Below are 1,069 nucleotides of genomic sequence, written 5' to 3'. Positions count from 1 at the left end.
CAGGAAAAAAAAGCACCGAAATAAAGCACCGAAATGTGCGCTGCTTTTCAGTCTGGTTACTACCGTTTATGTCAGAACCGGTGCGACACCGGTACCCATCCCTATCCATGACCCATATGTAACTGCAAAAATGCCAAAGAGATGTCATGAAAACTTATCTTCCAAATGACTTCCAAAATACCATGGTTTGCAAAAATAGACCTTAGATGTACAATGGCATTTAAACACAATATATAATCATATATAATGTAATGTGTAAAGACTTTACAGATTTTACAGCGTCACACCAACAGTCACAGGACATGCTTCGACCTTTTTCCATTAAATGTAAATACCTGAATCAGTCACAAAATTAATGTCAACTGCCATAAAATATTCATAATTATCTGCCCATACTGACCATGGAACACCAGTATGATGAAACTTAAGACTATAGTTTATGAAAAGTTGAATGAGTTGTTATAAAAATTACAAATGGATAAATTCATGGAAGATGATTTGCTTTATCTAAAACATGAGTAAAGATGATTTGGTAATGTGACTGTAAGTTTGTACAACAAATTAATTTATGTTCTGACTAAGCTATTGCAACCTTTGAAATAAGATCTCAAAGGATTATTTACACTCATGAAAACTTCTTTTTCCATATGACTATCCAGTTGCTGAGTTTGCAGGCAGTTTTTTTTTTTCTCGTATGTGCATCGAGACTTGGTGAGGGATGGTGAAGGAGCTCAGACCCTGATTCAGCCCGGAGCATTGTGGAGTTAAAATGTATTCATGGTGAAATTTACGAATATCCTATGAATGGGTCTATATGGTTCTGTGCGGCCTACACACAGTTTAATGCTTATCCTATGCCCTGAATTGACGAGCTCCGGGACTGATTGGGCACTGCTCTTTTTTCACAACACTAGATTTGACCAAGAGATACTGGCAAATTAACTAGTCTCCAGAGTCTAAGGAAAAAATGACCTTCTACATCTTGTATGGCTTTTGCCAATTCATTTTCAGCTCTGCTTGTTCAGAGCCAGGCCACTTTCCACTTTCTCATGTACAGGGTGCTGCAACC

Source organism: Pundamilia nyererei, unplaced genomic scaffold (assembly GCF_000239375.1).
Source record: "Pundamilia nyererei isolate P.nyererei 1_Seehausen unplaced genomic scaffold, PunNye1.0 scaffold00296, whole genome shotgun sequence".
NCBI lineage: Eukaryota > Metazoa > Chordata > Actinopteri > Cichliformes > Cichlidae > Pundamilia > Pundamilia nyererei.
The sequence above is the reverse complement of the archived record's forward strand: the minus strand, read 5'-3'. Positions refer to the sequence as shown.